The 19,677-nt window shown below is 42.5% G+C and overlaps 1 protein-coding gene across 8 annotated transcripts in view; it reads right to left on the bottom strand.

Moving 5' to 3' along the window:
• Window positions 1–19,677, bottom strand: part of LCP2 (lymphocyte cytosolic protein 2) — a 622,000-nt gene that overhangs the window by 123,104 nt on the left and 479,219 nt on the right. The window lies entirely within an intron of this gene.

The raw sequence follows: 19,677 nt of genomic DNA, 5'->3' as shown, positions 1-19,677 counted from the left end.
GCAGCATTCATCCTATTAGGTATTCCAACAAATGTCATGTTCAAAGCCAGCTTAGTGGCATGAAGCTGGATGACTTCAATCTCTAATTGAAAACTGTTAAATGTGACACTGACTTTGTGGTCTTCCCCCAAAACCTTTTCCTTCTCCCTTTTTCTTTGCTGAACTCATTTTTGTTGTTATGAGGACTCTGTGCACTGTACCCTTACTAACCCATGCTAAAGTGCTTGTCCTCTCTCCTTACAACATGACAAATTTGGCCCACTTCAGATTGGTACATTTCATTTACTTTTAAGTCCATAGCATATGTTCCCACCTGACCACAAGCGTGTACATTACAATTCACTAGAGTGTTGATGCACTCATTGTGCCACCCACTAAAGGAGCCTTTTTACACATTTTTCAGGTCTGCCACTGCAGCCTCTAGTGCAGTTTTAAACTGCCATTTCAACATGACAAAATAAACCTTTTTTCTGTCCCAAACCTCTTTATAAGATACCCCTAACGTAAGCTGTTGGAAAGTGGATTATGAGTAGGTATAGGCAGGCTACCACTAGTAATAAGGCCACAATCACAATATAAGGCCCAGTCAATGTCCCAATAAATTATACAGTTGCTTAACCCTTGGTACCAGGCTAAAATACAAGTAGACAGGCTTAACTTCCTGCGCCACTGGATTCTAGGTCGCCTGGCTGATGAGGGGTGATGCCCTGAACTGGTCCCAGGATGCTTGTTTCTGGTCCAGTGAGGACCTGGCTTGGCATTTCAGGCTGGACTGTTCCCATGAAGCATAGGGTCAATCAAGACTGACTTGCATATGGCGGGGTCTAAACTGGGGTGGCATCATGAGCAAACAAACTATGGATTTTACCCGGATCTCTTCACTGGGGTGAATGTTTGATTTGCTCTGCATTCCGTCCATCATCTGTGTGTCTTTTGCTTTCTCTCCCAAGTGCGGTAGGTATGCCCAGAAATGGGTCCCGGGCTCACTGTGCCACTGGATTCAAGCTAGCATAGCTGATGAGGGGCGATGCCCCAAAACAGGTCACAAGATACTTGTTTCCAGTCCAGTGAGGACCTGGCTTGGCAGGTCGGCCGAGACTGTTCCCATGAGGCACAGGGTCAAGACTGATTTGCATATGGCTGGGTCTTAACTGGGGTGAAACGAACAATGGAATTAACCCAGATCCCTTGACTGGGGGTGAATGTTTTATTTGCTCTGCATTCGGTCCGTCATCTGTGTGTCTTTAGGCTTAACTTAAGGTGTGTGTAGCATTTAAAAACACCAATATAGTGAATAAATAAGACACAAATGCCCACATGCATCAAACTCCCGTTTTGCGATTCCAAATTTGCGATTTTTACCGAATCGCAGATATGGAATCGCAAAACGGGATGCATTATTGAAAGTGGATAAAATTTGCGATTCGGTAAAAATCGCAATTTTTACAGAATCGCAAATATTATGCGATTTCAAATGTGCGATTTCGCAATTGCCATTGATTCCTATGGGCCAAAAGGCCCATAGGAATCAATGGTAATTGCGAATTCGCAAATTGGAATTCGCAAAATGTTGATGCATTCCATGGGTGCAGGGGGGGGTCCAAAGGACCCCCCCCTGCACCCCTGAAATGTATTTTTAAATGGATGTTTCACACACACATGTCCTAAGGACATGTGTGTCTGTAACATGAAAGTGTTTAAAATGCTAATTTGAGCATTTTAAACATTTTTCGCAAATTACCACGAGGTTCACCCTCGTGGTAATTTGCACTTGCAATCTTCAAGATCGCAATTTTTAAAAAAATGATGCATTGCATTTAAGGAATCGCAAAATTGCGATTCCTTAAATGCAATCGCATTTTCCAAACTCGCAAAATTTGCGATTTTACACAAACAGCAATGATGCATCCCAAAAAGCATTTTTGGAATTGTAAATGGCCGATTTTAAGGAATCGCACCGTTTGCGACTCCAAAAATGCTTGATGCATGTGGGCAAAAGCACAATAAAATCCCAAACTAATATATAAAAATAGAACATATTTGTATGACAGAAATAACACCAGAATAACCAGAGTTGTATCCTAACCCCTTTCTTGTTTCTACTTTACATTAATTGCCTGAAAACCTTTATTTTTGAACATGGTGCCAACACATTCCAGGCCAGGAAACATCTGATGCTGATGACACAGTACTTTTAGCCAGAACTGCACACACCATGCAGACTTTATTAGATGAGTTTACAACTTTTATGAGTAATCTTGATTTAAAGGTAAACTTTAGTAAACCTTTTATTATTACAAGTGGACTGAAACATTCAAGATCTAAGTCACATTTTGACAGTAGGCCCCAGGTTAGTAAGATCACTACATTTAATTATTTTGGAATTATCTTCGACACTTCATTGCAGTGGGGTCATCTGCTAAATACCAGATTGCCGCAATTTGCAAGGATGATCGAGGCGATTTTTCATTTTGACAACAAGCTCAGTCACAAACGTCTGAGGGTGAGGCTACAGTTGTATAGTAGTAAGTGTATTCCAGTAGCTCTATGTGGGGCATGTTTATGGGGGTCACGTTAATCCTGGATCACCTAAACAAGTGGAAAGTGTTTTTTTACATGGACTTCTTTTGGTACTCACAAGCCACCCACAATTGTAACACTAAACTAAGGGTAAATTATATATCAGACACCATATGATTAGCCCATCTATTACTATGGATTAACATTTTGCTCTACCAGGAGGTGGTGTTTTCAATACTAGTATTAAAGAGGGGCATATTACCAACAACTAGCAATAATTATCGCTAGGTTGGCTTAGTGGCAATAATTTTATCGCCCTGTAGCGACGATTTTTATCGCTTAGGAGCCTTGATATTATCAAGGTTTATCTCCTAAGCGATAAAAATCGGCCGAAATGCATGAATGTCGCTGAAAAGTCAGCGATATTCATGCATTACCGAGCAAATGTTCTTAGCCATGTTATCCACCTCCCATTGGATAACTTGGCTAAGAACTGCTCAGGGCAGGTGTTAGCTTTTGGAGATATTCGTGCTTAGCGCGAATATCTCCAAAAGTTGGTAATAGGAGATAGCGATGTTAGCAACTGTTTCCAGTCACTCACATCTTGGCACGCCCACTTTGCATGTCATTAGTGATAAATTTCACTGACATGCAAAGCGGGGCCCAAGATGGTCGCTATCTCCTACTAGCTGTCGCTAACTGGTGTTAGCGCCAGCTAGGTAATAGGGAGATACTTTTATCTCTACTTTCTTGGCTTTTAAAGCCAAAAAAGCAGAGATAAACCCCCTTGATAATATGCCCCCGCATGCCTAGAGCTGAATAATTTACAAAAAATTCCTTGCTTCACATATATTTAAAAATAGTCCATGTTAGAGCTTGGTGTCCCAGAATATTTCTCTAATCCTGAGATGATTGATAAAAACAGCAAATCAAGGATTAAAATCTTGTTCTGAAGCCAGTATATAAAGGAGAGGGCAGAAAAATCCCAATAAATGCTGACTGTAGCCACATATAGTTCCCTTATAACTTCCCCTAGTATAGATCCCTACTTGGATACCTCAAGTAATTCACAACAAAACGTTTATTTGACTCCCTTACTTCTTAGCAGTTTGCATGTCTTGGTAAACTTCCCCAACAGGGAGGATGGTTTGTAAGTCTGCCAAAATGTTCCTGCGACTAATTGTCCCAGCAAACCACTACTCAACTTACAGTATTTTGCACTTTTTTTTAATAACACTTTATTTTTCAAATAAAGGATAGTATTCACATTGCATGTAGAATAGCATCGGCAAACACAAAGAAAAAGCATAAGGGTCCTGACAGTTGCAGCACAATCGCAAACATTATCCAAATCAGTGGAACAGCAATATTACAACAAACACAGGACACCAGCCTCATCCCCACCCCCCAATGTGACCCCATCCACAGTGTCATACTGATAGCTCTCCGTGTATGACCAACGTGCAGAGCACCGGTGTGGTGTTGTGTTCACTGTGCACCCCCTCACGCAGTCATATGTCCATGCACTCTCCTCTCAGCCCACTCCCTCAGGCACAATACCACTGTTCACCTGTGAGCTGGTAGTCTCCTCAGTCGTTTCTAGGTAGTTCCTCAACGGTCCCCAAATGTCCTTGGGGCGAGACGTCAATGGCATGAGCCTAGCATATTCTTCCGCATTTGTGTTGCAGTAGGTCAGGCTAATCAGCCAATCCTGCAACTTAGGGGCCGTCTTCCTGTCCCCGTGTATGGCCACTTCCCTCTTCACCAGTAGTAGCCCCAGGGACGCCAGTTTCCTAACTTTCTTGGAAATCTGTACAGTGTACCCAAAAAGGGCAATTTCAGGGAGGGGGACAAGTGGGATCCCAATTATTTTCCCTAATGTCTCATGAACTGCAGACCAATATGTGTGTAACCGGGGACATATCCATGCCAAGTGTATAAAGTCCACGTGCGGGATGCACATTTTAAGCAATGGTGTGGTTTAGCAGAGTCAATCCTATGGGCGATTGCTGGTGTGAAATAGGCCCGACGGAGAAATTTGAAATGCAATAGCTTATGCCGGCTATTAAGTGAGATGTCCCTGGTGTCCACACAGCACTTCGCCCATTGTTCGTCTGAAATTTCCCTTCCCGTGTCTGCCTCCCATTCCATCTAAGTTTGGAGTCCTCTACAGGTAGCATCTGAACACAGGCTTTGTACAGTTTAGAGATCAAGTGAGCGCCACCCGAGCTTTCTAGAAACAATGTAAGAGGGGGGAATGAATCTGGTTCGACTTGGCACGTGGAGAACGTCGCATGCAGCGCAGACTTCACACTGCACATGTTAAGCGCATCAAGAAATTGCAGTTCAGGAATCAGTTGTCCTCCTCTATGGAAAGAACGTGGCCACCAAGAAACAGGTCGCCCACCTTCCCTATGTCAAAGGTTGTGAGAGTGCACTGCACAGTACCCTCTCTCCTGATCGGAATCCATCTAGCATTGGGTAGTGGTAATGCAGAGGTATACAATAGAGGAGCCCCAGTACGCTTTCTTAGTTCTTTCCATGCCCAAGTAGTTGTGGATACTGTCTGGATGTTGTGCCTATGTAAAGTGGTGCTAATGTGTGTGGGTGTGAATAAAACCAATCTGGCTACTTTGCAACCACTCTGTCTTGCTTTATTTTGCTTTTTATTTATTTTTTGTATTTTGAACCTATTTTTCTCTCCAATCTGAGGATATAGTTTGGAGGAAAATAAGGCAGAGAAAGATGACATTTGCAGCAAAAGTATTTTTTCTTTTTTAGATCCATTTCACAGGGTAATAAAGAAGGAAAGGGAAAGGAAGGTAAGGGAAGGGAGGATAAGAGCCATTTGTTGAAGTCACAGTTTTCAGCAAGTGAGGAGGAGCAATACAGATACAGAAAGACAGGGAATAAAAGGAAGAGGAAGAAAGAGAGAGGGAGGGACAGCTGCCAGCGGCGGAGAAGGAGAAGTGAACACTGTAGGGAGGTGGGCAGTGTGAGATGAGTATGGTGAAGGGAAGGGGGCAGGTTTCATCATCTTCAGAAGGGGGCCCCTACACCTTGGTGAGGCAGATAAATCAATTAGATTGGTTGCATTTATGTTGCGTGGACTAACGACGTGCATTGTGACCAAACATACAAAGACGTACATTTGACCAATAATACAAATAAATAAAACATTATTGCTTGTCCAAAATATGAAGCGTGTCATCAATAAAGCGGGTTCCGTGCGAACACACAAACCAGGGGAAAGCAAAAAAAAATGTGCCCAGGAAGGAACATACATAAAAAAATTTAAAGCTGGACGGCCTAATGAACACAAGCAGTGAAAGCAAATGAAAAGCCTGATGGGCTCTATGCACAGCCAAAGATAGACAAAGCAAATGAAAAGTGGGACAGGCTAATGAAAACAATCATCAAAAGCAAATGAAAAGCAGGACAGGCTATTGAGAACAAGCAAAAAGTTCTCCCACACAACAGCTAAAGAAGGAAAGCGTAAGGAAACTGTACTTGGCCGTGCTCCTCAGCATGAACAGAAGTGACGTATTGGCTGCACAAACGAGTTAGGAGGCAGGAAAGAAGAGCACCACTGTAGTGAAACTATGGTAAGCAGTAGGTGGGATCAACGTCGTTTTCAAGATTACAACAGGTCGTGCAGAAAGCGCAAGCACGCTGCCTAGGCTCAACCTAAAAAGTGAGCATCTGACACTGTTGGGTTTTACAAACACTTGGGTTCCTCCTATGCAGGGTTTTTGCTAACTAGCTTGCTAATGGTTTCAATAGAACTGCCTAGATTGTTCATATGGGCATTTGATTTTGAACCTTGTGATTTTGTCAACTTCTAAATTTACTGTACTTCTAACAGATTTTCCTTTTTGTCACGCTAATATTGTTTTGTTTAAAACATTTTTATTAGAAGGTCAGAATATCAGAACCCGTGCATCCGCTAATATTGTTTGATTACTTCCTGACTCAATGGTAAAAACATTTTTAATTAATCTGGTTATTATTTTCCATTTCAGCACTTCTGCGTATTACAGATCGTATATTTATTTCTTGAAAATAATAAATACCAGCATACAATTTGTTATGAATAAATCGCCTGCATCAGCGAATGCAATAAAGATAAGTTCTTGCAGTTTCCAATAGAGCCACCAACAAGTAAACATATACATGAAAACCATTCTGTTTTCAAGCTCCTAGAACTGCAGAACTAAATACAAAACACGCTGAGGTTGCTTGCTGACCTTTCCATCGTGGTTAGACGGAATTCAAATCTATGTTCTGGTAAACCACAAACTGTGCCTTAGAAAATAGTACTTTGATGTTTCTTGGTATGTTTTGCCATAAACTTTACACATCTGTCTCTCTGAATCCCCTTATTAGATTTTGATCATTTGCATGGCTCTATGCTTATTACATTTTTTGTGATTTTTTAAAATTAGCTTGAGAATTTAATGCACGGTTTCCTTAGCTTAATGTTTTTTGGTATTATTTGAACTTGACACACATTTCTCTGGGGAACTGAATGCTGGTTGTGCCATTGCCATCAGGGGTTGACCGGAGATTACCCCAGATGTGTGTTTTAACCTGACAAGATGGTGTTTATTAAGCTAGCAGGGGCACACCTATCCCAAAGGACTAACACAATTTCTGACAGTAACTATTTTAGTGTACTCTGTACAGTGAAGTGCAGTTATATATTTTCAGCTACTATTTTCTTCTAAATTAAATAAGAACCCTGTCTGAACATTCTATCTCTATTGCAACATTGATAACTATGTTTTACAGTGACTAGTTTCAACCTTCACACCACCTAATTTGAATTGGACTTGATTGATAGACCACGCTAACGAGCGAGTCCAAAAGGCTTGGTAGGCCTACTTACCATCACAGTTCAAGTATCCAGTGTCCTAAGTAGTAGGAACTATCTGCAAACTTACTTTTAACATTGCCAGACTGTTCCTAAGACTGAATGGATCTATGAAAACCTGTGAATTTGTCAGTACTTTTTAAGCCTCCTATTGCATACATGCAACTTAGTGCATGGCTGGATTGAGGATTTAAAGGCCTAGGAACTCGCACAAGGCTATGCTTACAGGGCAAGGTAGTCCCCTGTATTAGTTGGAGTGTAGATTTTCCTTCTCACCTGATAGTGATGCATTGTCATGCATTCCATGGTAACAGTAGAGGGATGGGTTATAGTTGTGCTGACATGGCCATTAAGATAATGATATGGCCGGGATGCCTATAACCCCCTCCCAACACAATCCCCAAGGATGGGAAGACGGACGCAGTTCTGAACTTTTGGAAGGCGGGAGGGAGTTACCCTCCCGGCCGTATTTATTGAAATATGAAACAAAATTAAAACATTAAAATAACAGTTTCATATTATGTACAATTTTATATTTATGACATTACGATGCAGACATGTTCATTGGCTAACCTTAACAAATCTCTAATACAAAGGTTCTCCTAGCCGAGTCTAAGCATCCTGCAAATGCATACTTTCTAAATTAAAATTGTACATCCTAACATTACGGGCCAACGGCAAGTTCGTAACCGGTGTCAGGTCCCCACTACCAACATTCCCCCCTCACGGTGTGAGGGGCGGGCGCACAGAGGACTGTACCTCTGTGCCAACTTCCAATTTCCCTTGTCTTAGCGGGGGCCCCTTATTTAACTCAACGCCATCTTAATGGTCGTCCGAGGACTCGTGTGAGGTGTCTAGAAGGTAGCGTGGACCCCCCTCCCACCCCACACTGCTTCTCACATCCGCCGTCGCGGATATCCTGGCCCCGGGAAATTCGTAGGAGGGGCATCTCGCCGCCTCCTCCCCTGGGAGGGGCCTATGACCGCCTTCCCTTCGGCGACCCCATACTTAGTGGGTGCCGCCTCCCCGTGTGAGGGGCCAATGGCCGCCTCCCCCCGGGCGCTCCCATCCATAATGGGTGGCGCCCCCCTGTAGGGACCTTGAAATTACTGCTCACCGATCATGACCTTACCGCCCGACCAAAAATAAATACGACGTTTTAACTACCTATTGAAGAAAGAAAATTACTTTTTACGTTGCAATATTTATCGTCTTTAACTTAAACATTCCACACATCTTTCAATTAGACTGTGATACTATGCCTCACTGAGGAAAAATTGTTATGCAGCAAATCATTTTATTGCAGTACAGACATCGACATCTTTATTAACCACTATATCAGGAGAAAAGGATATTATCAAAGCAAAACCAATTTTATTGCAATACTAACGTTGCCATAAGGGGCTGGTGGGTGGGTCAAAAATTGCTCCTTGTTCCGTCGAGGGCTCACGTGCAACAAGACGGTGCAGCTTCCAGCACAGAAACAAGAGGATGCTTCTTTGGATTGTTGCTCCTTTTATTCTTCTTCGGGAGGGCGTGTACCCTCCTCAGGTACGCCTACGGGGCGTGGCCAACGGTGTAGGTGTCTAGGACAACCCTCCTTGGGCGGAAAAAAGGCGCGCCCCGGCTACGCCGCTTCGGGCATACAAGCCGAGACACGCCCCCCGCCCAAAATGGTTTCCCGGGGGGATCCGGGCCCCCTACCATACGTTCGGGGGGACCGAGTGGTCGCCCCTTTCCACACTGTCAGGTAGGAATTTCCCAGGGTTAGTTAAACAGAAAGGGGTTTGAATCTCTGGGCAGACCATAGATAATTTAGACAATTACTCACCAGCATACAGGTTGGAGATTAAGGCTACTGAGAATATTGGGTTCCAAAGTAACCTTGAGATAAGTGGATAGTTGCTATCTCTTGTGAATCGACAAAGTCAGCTGTGGCTGTCCACATGCCATCAAACTAGGCCTTTTCTATTCATTATTTTTTAGACTGTATACATCCTTTACCACTACCCCGGAACACTGCATGAAATTACAACGGAGCTGTTACAACAACTGCGTTGTAACAATGCATACCATTACTTCACAAACTCTGAAGAACGACTTGCGGAAGGGTCAGAAGAAATCCAACACCTTTCCAACTGTTGCACAGACAGGAGTTGGAATAGTAAGTTATACTATTCCAACATCCAGCACCCCCCCCAGACCAAGTAATTTTTCTGACTTGCGGAGTAATGGTATGCATTGTTAAAACACCGTTGTTGGAACAATAGCGCTGTAAATGCATGCATTGTAATTGTGTTGCGTGTTTATCTAGGTTCCTGATCGATACTGTGACCTTATGCCCCTATTCGGCTATAAATCCATTTATTCCCTATATTGGCATAACCGTTCAAGTGCGATTTTCTGAAAAGTCATCTCTGGCCTCACACGAACAGAGCCACATTCCAGCATAGTTCCCTCTGCCACTTCCTTTGCGACCAATTAGTGCAATGACAGAGCAGTAGTCACTATCTGATATTCCTAGATAACACTCCGAGTTCTTCAACAAGATAAAAACTTAGCAAACCTGGAAATCCCCGCTTGCTATGTTTTGATTAGTAATGGAACTCTAATGAGCAACTGATAACTATCACTTCCTAGTGACATCTTTAATTGACGTCTTATGTCCAGCAAACTTGCGTCAAACCCGGCACCTGTCAGGTATAAATATTACCAACGTTGCCTTAAGCAATGAGAGCTACTGTTGCTGATGCCAGCTGCCTGCAAGACCCCGTGTTGGTAAATCTAGCACTCTGTCGCTGCAGCCTGCTATCCTGTGGTGGTGAAGCTGCTGATACCATTATCGCCGCTACAGCGCGAACTATGGTGCAGTACGCTTAAGGAGCTGAACAGCCGTCCCTCTGCGAAGACATCCAGCAGATTCCAGCTGCCCGTGGACGCTGTCCCCCCCTCCTTCCTCGACGCGCTGAAGAGAAGCCGCTGCCTTTCTCGTGCAGAGAAATCCAGTCCCGGCGCTTCCGGTTTACCCTCGCGGGTGACTGGGATATCGAGAGAGACCCCTGAAGGAGATACCAATCCTCCATCATTCTATTCAGAGGTATGGTGTTGACTAAACCCTTAGACGAGAATTCTTGAAACAAACCTTGGCAAAACCAACTTAACTTAAGCTACTTACTTACTCCCCTCTTCATGTGTTAGGCTTAGGTCAGGCACACTGGGGTAGGCTTAGTTAGAAGCACCAGTTGAGTATGTTAGCCTAATGTATATATGACTGTATATATGTTTTATTACTTTTAACCATTGTATGGCTAAGAAACCATATCAATGCTTTTACAGTTCTATTTCGCAATACTTATCTTACTGTACGTACTTTTTATAATAACAATTATTGCAATTGTGGCAATACATTTCTCTTGTACGAGAAGAAAGAATGTGCAATAAATGTTAACCCTTTATTGACAAACGCCCGTCTCTCTGTTCTCTACATCTCGTGAAAGTAAACTGCACTAGACTGACTGAGTGAAATACATGTCTATTGTTTCACACGACCCTAGAGATTGACTCTTGATCTGAGGAGCAAAGTTGTCATGTTGCACGGTTGTTGGAAAACTGAATCCCTTCTTGTCTGTGCCAAGGAAGCTGATCACTTCCTATGCAGAGAAGAAAGTTTCCAGTGACCTCTGAGCTAGTTGGTAACACAACCCAATTAAGTTTAGCATAGTCAGTGGAGGCCTGGAATATCCGCAGTTCCACGTCGATACTACTGTTTATGTTATTCCAATGCGCAGGGCCTAGTGGGAAACTAGGAACTACACTACATGGCGCCCAACGTTTGGTAAGGCGATAAACTAACGCAAGACAGTAGAGAAACTCAGTCGTGCATATTTCACACAGACCCCTTTCTCCCGTAAATACTCCAATAGACGTCTGGAGTGGGTGAAAGGTTAAAAATCCGCCTGACCTTAGTAGGAAGAGATTCCTATGCAAAGCTCCGGTTTATTCAACGTTGAAGGATACAGTGTTCCAAAATATTGTGCACCTAATCTTTGTCTCCTTGGAGACCTACTCTGCAAACCTTGCATTTTTACAATGCCAGAAAATAACGGAACCTCTGGGGCCGCAGTAGACGCGACTCAGCAAGGTCCCGAACAAGCAGACCCGGATGCTATTATCATCCCGGTTCACTTAAGAAGATCTATAACTTTAAAACTTATAGAAAACGGACTGACACCTCAAGGTGGTACAGTAATTTTCGTGATAGAGGCTCACGAGTATCGGCAGACAGAGGTATTCTATTCATGGATAAACTTTCCAGCGGCAAACGCTACAACACAAGAGTTTCACTATTACAAAATAGAGAAACCTCCGGAAGAGTACGCTCCTTTCGATGAGATTGAAATTCCACTTAAATTTCAAGAGCACCTACTCTGGTTTAATGGCGCCCTAAAACACAATGATCACATAACTAGGCTCGGTCCACTAGGTAGACCAGGAGCCACGTGGCCGGTTCTAGCCAGCTACACACCACATCCTGACATTGCAAAAATGTCTAGAGAAGAGCTGTTAGTACAGCTAAACACATTAATAAAAATACATAGGCAATTAGTCCAATATGTAATGCGGACTGCAACAGTCCAGCCAGCTGTTAATTCACACCAGCTGACCCCTCATCAGGGGAACACAAATAAAATTACACCACAGAACATACAGTCATGTCTTGGTAAAACACCCGTAAAACGGGAACAAATTCCTTTCTGGTTAGCACAGAAAATCACTCAAATAGAGGCAGTATTTCCTGATACTACCCCTATTGAGAAACACAGAATCTTGACCTTCTGCCTTCCTATGGGAATCGCACCACACGTGGAGGACTGCGACACTTGGGGTACAGTCTTTGCTTCCATTTACACAAAAACACACGGTGTTCCGTCTATGGCGGTTATACCAGAAGTGCTAAAACAGATTCAAAATGAATTCGGTCCAGAGCCCGCTTTAAATCTAGGCATGAAATTACTGAAAGACTTCAAGCAGGTCTCGGCTATATTATTAGCCAACATTAGAGGAGAAGCAGCATCTGTGGCGATTCGCCAGAAGGTGAGGGAAACAGATATAAAAGATCCTGTTGAGCTTGCAAAAATCATAGAAAAATGCTATGAAGAATTAGGTAGAGACAGCTTGGGTGGGAAACCAGTAAAGCCCCAACTGCTCGAAAATCTCGAAAAATTATTTATTAAAAATAATTTAAACACTCCTAAAAAGAGCTGGGATGGAAATAAACAATCCACTCCCAAGGAAAAAGTTTTCCAGTCCAGAGGAAGGTCTCCTCGACGGAGGGAAAGAACTCCGACTCGAGAACGCCAGTCTCCCCAGAGGGAGCCCTCTGAGAAAAGATATAACCTTAGAAATAGGGATAATCTGAAAAAACCTGATAGATATCAAAGTATTGATACACGTCCCTCTTGATCTCTTCCACAGAATTCGGAAAGAAGAGGACGGTCAGACCCAGGAGAGCACACCAAGTCCAAAGACAAGGAGCCTGCTCAGAGTAAAAAATCTCAATTTCCTAAAAAGAAGGTAGCCAGTATTAGAGTAATCAACCATGCCGAGAATACTGAGGACACAGTTGAAAAACGGGGAGTGGGCATTGACAATGTTGGACAGTGCAGCAGAAATCAGTATAGCACGCAAGATCTTGATGAGTCATCTGGAGACAGTGGACACGAATGAGTACATTCAGGTTGAAACTGCCGACGCCAGACTTAGCGAGCCCCATAAAATATACGAAATAACATTGCGTATGGAGGGTGATAAGACTAGGAAAATTAAGGGTCTATTTTGGGATAAGCTCTCAAAAGGCTATGATATTCTGTTAGCTGAAAAAGATTGGCCCCCGGAGTTTGTCAGGGAGTGCCCTCGTGGCAAAGAAGTGATTATGCCTGCCTTCTCGAATCACATTCCGATTCACAAAAAATATACATATGCAAGGAAATGGGCAGTAGCCCAGGCTCCGGCTTTGTATAAAAATCATGTAGGACGGGATGAGGATTATCCTCCTCACAAAATCCAGTTAAAAAGTGAACCGACTGCCCAACGGCAGTATCCCATAAAGCAAGAAGCTAAAAAACAGGTCAGGGAGATCTTAGATCAACTTGAGTACCAGGGGGTGATTGAAACATGCACCTCTCAAATGAACAATTCTTTGTTTCCTGTCTCCAAGCCAGACAATTCATATCGTCTAGTTTTGGACTACAGACATCTTAATACATGTTGTAAAACTTTTGCAGTACAAAACTCGCATAGTGCAGCCCTAATGAATAATATAGTTAGGAAAAAATATAAAACGACATTAGACATTTCTAATGGTTTCTTTTGTCAAAACATTGCACCAGAAAGCAGATATTTGACCGCTTTCTCCGCATTTGGGTCGCAGAAAAAATTCTGTCGACTCCCACAGGGGTTCAAGAACAGCCCAGGACTATTCTCAGCTAGGGTAACAGAGTTACTACAAATCTATGATGATGAGGCATTATCTTACGTAGATGATATCTATCTCACAGACGACGACTTGGATACTCACTTGAAAAGAGTGAACACCATTATACTTGGGTTCGCAGCAAAGGGTTACAAATTCAACTTTAAAAAGTCTCGAATTGCCCATCTGACTGTACTGTTTTTAGGGTACGAATTATCAAATGAAGGGAAAAGCCTAGCGGACAACTTCGTAGAGAAGTGCGCTGTACTCCAAGCTCCAAAAACGCTGAAGAATTTACAATCCATTCTAGGTTTTCTGAATTTCGGAAGAACTTACATTCTAAATTACGCAGAGAGGGTTAAACCTCTCTACGAACTAATTAAACCTGATTTTAAACAAATCAATTGGACTCAAAAACACACAGAAATTTTGAGATCACTGCAAACAGACATGTTAGCAAAAACAAAATTAGATACACGTGACAACACACGTGATCTTGTAATCCGAGTCATCCCAGGAAGATGCGGATTCACATACCTAACCTCTAATGAGGGAGAAAAGGTACCAATTTCAATTAAATCTCACTTGTACACACAAGCAGAAAAAACATTCAGTCACACAGAAAGAACTGTGAACGCAGTGCAAATCGCATTAGCAAATGAACGAGAACTAGCACACGGCAAAAGGATTAACATCCTCACAGCGGAATCCGCCTTCGAAGCGCTATTCAGCCCAGTAAACCTGCCTACAGTGTCACTGGATCCGAAATGGATACAGTGCACAGATTCTCTAGGAGCGGAAGACGTGAAATACTATTTCGCCCCACAATTTGAAGAAGTGAATGATTTAGAGTATGAAGAAGAATATCCTCTGCCAATCGAAATTCTGCCTCTCCCACAATACGCCTGTATAATCTATACAGATAGCTTTGTACAGCATTTTAACGTAGAGAGCAAATCCTACAATGCAGCGTGTGCGATCATTAAAGGTCGTTGGCTGTGCGGTAAATTCAGACCGAAAGTAACAAAAACTGAATCTGTAAGAAACTGTTCGGTTCAGAGAACTGAAATCAGATCTTTAAAGATGGCGCTTGAAAATGCAGAACGCGAATTCCCGACACTTATAGTGTGCGATTCTCATTTTTGCGTCAACTCTTACAATAACAAACTGCAGAGTTGGATTGAAAACGACTACAAAGATGACACAGGTGCCACAATAAAGCATAAATTGCTCTGGAACGAGGTAGCTCTTTTAAGTAAAGAACTACAAAAGACTCACGTGATTCACGCACAGAGTCTTCAACGTGATGGCGTTCACGTTACAGGGAATTCATTGGCTAATACAGCCACCGCGGAAGCAACTAAACCGGCTTCTGTAGCCACAAAAAAGCGTACAGATAAATACATTGACGGGGAAACCATGTTGGCAGTAAAAACGACCGTAAAAGGCGACTGTGCAGCACTGCCCGTAAACTATCCACTCAATTATGCATACATAATCGATGCAAACTCCGTTCCTTTTGCTCGAATCCCTGGAGTGGGGGACAGAGTAATTCCAAACATGAACAGGAGAATATTTTTAATAACAGACGCACACATGCGTTTGGGTCTAAGGCACAGAGAGATCAAGGAATCACTGACTGAATTACAATCAGTATTCTGGTGGCCGGGAATGAGTGTAGAACACCAAATATATGCAAACAACTGTGAAAACTGTAATAGGGATTGCAGTAGCGAACCTTGCTACCGGCTACCAGTCAGAAAGAGCGTAACGCTGTCTGCACCCCAACCTGCGTCCTATTAATCAGTTAAGGCTAAAAGCACTTAAAAAATGAGGCCCCCAGCGCTCGGCTGACGCTAGAACGGTTATAAAAGATTTGCGAGTCTTTATCGGCACATACGCAATTACCACGTTCCATTCTGACCAGGGTCCTGCTTTCAGCTCTCGAGCCTATAAGGAGGCCATGGCTAGCATGGGAATTGGGTTGCGGTATTCTTGTCCGTCATACCCCGGCAGGGAACAGTGTGGTAGAAAGAAAAAACCGGGACATAAAGCAATCTATAACAGCGAAGGTATTAGGTTCAGGCGCTGGGTGGGTCAAGCATTTAATAAGTGTCCAGACTAGTCTTAACAACATGCCAAGAAATTCTCTAAAAGGTTTCAGCCCATACGAACTATTGTTCGGAATTAGAATGCGAGTTCAGGACCTCGATAGTCAGATGTCAGTGGTACAAGAAGAAACAACGCACTTTGATGTAAAGGATTGTTTGGCTGTTTTACAGGAACTGAATGAAACAAGAAAATCATTAAGCAACATAAAGTTAAAGCAACAGCCAAGTACCACTGACGAGGCACCACCCGCAACAGCCCCAGCAAGGCCTGTCTGGATTCCAAAGATTGGGGATCTAGTCAGAGAAAAGATCGCGGTTAAGAAGGAATTTGGGCCTTCTTACAGAAAAGCAGTACCTGTCTTGGCAGTCACCGGAACAAGATCAGTTGTGCTACCGCCCCTTGCTGGTAAAAAGGAGAACAGAGTCGTGTCTATCGATCTGGTAAAACCACAAGCATGTGGCCTATAATCAACAGTAGGCCCAGTGGACTCCCAAGAAACAACAGAATACCCAAACTTGCAACAATCCAAGAGGTTCAAACTGAAAGACTCATCACATTCGATCAGCCTGCAGTGCACAATGAAGGACTATGCAATAATGCCATGGAACTCGTGCCTCTTGAAACACAGATTGAAACAGTTCGTCAAGAAACAACACCAGTCTACAATGATGTGGCATCAGAAAGTGCTACCGAGAGACAGATTGAAAGAACAATCCCATCAATTGACAGAACTGCCTCTGGTTATTTCATCAACTTCGACAACTTCTCTGAAGATCAAAACGAGCCCGAAGTGATGCCAGAAACAAAAAAGTCTTTTAAAGAAAAAGCAACAGAACTCTTTCATCAACTGAAGGAAATCTACCTTGTTTCCCCTTGGCTAGAGTTCTGGTTCGGTCTAGGTGTATTTTTCCTCCTGCTTTGGCTCATCATGGTACTGTGTTTGGGAAAATTCATTGAAGGAAAATATATTACAATGGACACAGCAAGTCAGAACATCAACTTAGTCCTGAAACCACACAGATCATCCCACGTGAAGAAAAGAGAACTGTCAACAGTAAATGTCACAGCAATTCCAATACCTGGTGGGGTTGTATGGGAGAAAACAGACTATGAGATATATGGTCCGGTCGAAATCCTGAAGTATCCTCATCAACTAAAGGTTTCCTTAAGTGACTTTGTGACACCAAGTACATTCTCTGATGATTGGGACTTTAACAGTATTAATGACATGATGTCTGATTTAGTAATGTCAGCTAGATTCACAGATCATGATTATTTACAAGGTTCATCTAGTTATGAGCACTTATTCTGTTACACCCACTATGGGGATCATTACTTGCATAAATCTGCACAGCCTAGAAATGTTTTTATGTATAATCAATGGGAACATTGTTCTACACCACCTAAAAGCAGTTCTAAAGCATTTTTTGAGAAATTCAAATACTTCTCAGGGTTTAACACCAGTGATGCAGAAACGTTTTATTACAAACTGTTAGATAAAACAGGAATGAAAACAATGCTGACAAATTCTAAATTGATATATTCAGAAGCATTTTATGACAAAATGATGACATTTGGTTTTGATTATTGGAAAAATAATATTGAAACGAAAACAATTTGGGGTACAAAAGATTGGCAGGTGCAAGGCATAGAAGCACTATTTAGAACCTGCATGATACCAGAACAAATGTTATTTTTAAATGACACAGTACACCAAACATCTTGTCTTGGCCTAGCTAAGAACAAAGACCTTAAAACACCGTCTATAGCAAAGCCAATACCTGAGAATACGACTGCAGATATTGAGTTAGACGTATCACAAATTTTACATTTCAACAGAACACATCCTGATTGGAAAAAGTGGTTAATCTGGCCTATAGACACAAATAGCTGTCAAAATAGATTCCTGAATAAAACACAGGGGTTAAAAATGACCAGATTAGACCCTAGATACTCCCAGAGACAACATCCAGGGATTATAACAACATACAGTGTAGGGAAACTCTGCCTCGAATGGCTTACTTCATCCACACTGGCTGAAATTAAGCAACACTTGTCTTTACTAAAAGATGGTGCTGATTTGCGCGATTTCATTCTTGGACCACGCAAACAGCGTCAAAAGCGTTTCATAGCGACCAGTATCTATGCTGCTTACAACGAGGCTTTGAAAGTAAAGCAAATTGAAACTGCTGAAAAAATACGAGAAATTGATCGTATTAATTTGGAGAAATCACTTTCTGTAGTAGACAATGGGTTAATGACTCTGTCTTCCAGAATATATTTGTTGGACAATATTGTATCCTCTGCCTTTGATGTGATAGACAGAGATTTGCTGATGTTACAACATGGCCAGTCTCAATTGCGTTCTATTATAGAATTAGGCTGGACGCTGCAAAATCTTCATTCAGGCTATGTGCCTTGGCGTTTAATCTTACTGATAAACAGATCAGTTTGGCACAGAAAGGAGCAGACTATACAATCCTGAGCATCGAAAAACTCGAGAGATTACCATTGACAATGTCAGAGAGTCATGTCATTGAATGGATAATACACGGAATTATCACAATTCCGATAACAACTTTCCGATTTAAAAAGTGCCTTGATTACATACCTGCTGGCCAGTATGAGCAATTGGGTAAAGGATATGTAAAATCCGAATGGAAATTACCATACACTCATTCTTGCTATAGTGACAGCGACAAAAATGTATTTCTTAGTGGTGAGAACTGTAAACACGCACTAAGTGGTATACTTTTGTGTCAGGGTATTAATTTACACGGAGCATGTGATGGAAATTCAAACAACCTTTCATGCCACCAGCTAGTCACACCTGCAACTCAGATAGAGCCCTTCTTTATGCAACTTTCGAACGGGAGTTACATTCTTAGAACGGATCACAGATGTTGTGGCCTCGTGCCAGGGAAAAGTTATCTAGTAGAAGTAACATCCATGGTCAAATGCTGTATGCAAGCATTGTTTCCGAGTGGGCCTCCAGACATAGTGACTCCCATCTGGCCTCGTCTGAATCTCTATTCTATACGAATTGATACATTAAGCAAAATGAAATCTGTACTTTTACAGACAACAGTGCCTATAACGTCATCAAAAGAGACGTATGATCTTCTAGTTGCAAGGACAGCTACTAAAGTTCATGACCTTTTATCAACAAATTGCCCCGTGCATTTCGTAGAAATGTTCAGCCAACTCCTTAACATGTCTAGTGCAACAAGCATCCCAGGCATATTTAAGACAGTCTTTACGGGACTGCTAACACCCTTCCAGGCAATTTTGGGAATCTTTCCTAATTTTGTGCACTCCATTTTTGGCGGCATACCATTATTTTTGGGACTCGTCGCAGGGATTTTATTTTTGACCCTCCTGCTTCGTTATGGCAAGCCTCGGATCAGACATAGCTCCCATGGGAATGGAAGAGACAATCCTAGCAATGCGCTACCGGGACAGGATAACTAACGTCCTTGGATTGGCCAGGCTGAGAGATCTAAACATGACCTGGTTCCTTTCATTCAGACCGATATGGCAAAATTGCATTTTACCTGTGCTACGGTGTATGCTTTGCGGCGATGAATGCGTGTTGGACATCTGTCTTTCACTTCCATCAGCAGTACCAATGGACGTCGATACTTTGCTCAGTCCAATAACGGCTCACGCATTGTGTTGTCCCCAGCGGCTACCAATCCTG

Source organism: Lissotriton vulgaris, unplaced genomic scaffold (genome assembly GCF_964263255.1).
Source record: "Lissotriton vulgaris unplaced genomic scaffold, aLisVul1.2 SCAFFOLD_1103, whole genome shotgun sequence".
NCBI lineage: Eukaryota > Metazoa > Chordata > Amphibia > Caudata > Salamandridae > Lissotriton > Lissotriton vulgaris.
Note: the sequence above shows the minus strand (reverse complement) of the source record. Positions and strands in the feature narration are given on the sequence as shown.